General features: G+C 69.3%; 1 protein-coding gene across 1 annotated transcript in view; it reads right to left on the bottom strand.

Moving 5' to 3' along the window:
* SDC1 (syndecan 1) overlaps nt 1-387 on the bottom strand; it is a 22,220-nt gene that overhangs the window by 19,986 nt on the left and 1,847 nt on the right. The window lies entirely within an intron of this gene.

Here is a 387-nt window from a genome sequence, read left to right as displayed (position 1 = left end):
TCAGGGGCCGAGAACAAAGCGCCCCCATTGGGGAAGGCGGGTTGGCGGCCGGCGGCCAGGGCGGGAGATCACTTTCTGGGGACCCTCGGGATACGCTTGGTCGGCCAGGTTCCTCTCGAGAGGGGACCCACCCCCCGTCCATGGTGGATGCTGGCGTCCTACCCAGAGGTCAGGGGCCGAGAACAAAGCGCCCCCATTGGGGAAGGCGGGTTGGCGGCCGGCGGCCAGGGCGGGAGATCACTTTCTGGGGACCCTCGGGATACGCTTGGTCGGCCAGGTTCCTCTCGAGAGGGGACCCACCCCCCGTCCATGGTGGATGCTGGCGTCCTACCCAGAGGCCTCCCCAGCCTCGGGCTCCGCATTCGTCCCTCTTCCCCCAGCTCCGCG

This window comes from Myotis brandtii, unplaced genomic scaffold, assembly GCF_000412655.1.
Source record: "Myotis brandtii unplaced genomic scaffold, ASM41265v1 scaffold454, whole genome shotgun sequence".
Classification (NCBI taxonomy): domain Eukaryota; kingdom Metazoa; phylum Chordata; class Mammalia; order Chiroptera; family Vespertilionidae; genus Myotis; species Myotis brandtii.
Note: the sequence above shows the minus strand (reverse complement) of the source record. Positions and strands in the feature narration are given on the sequence as shown.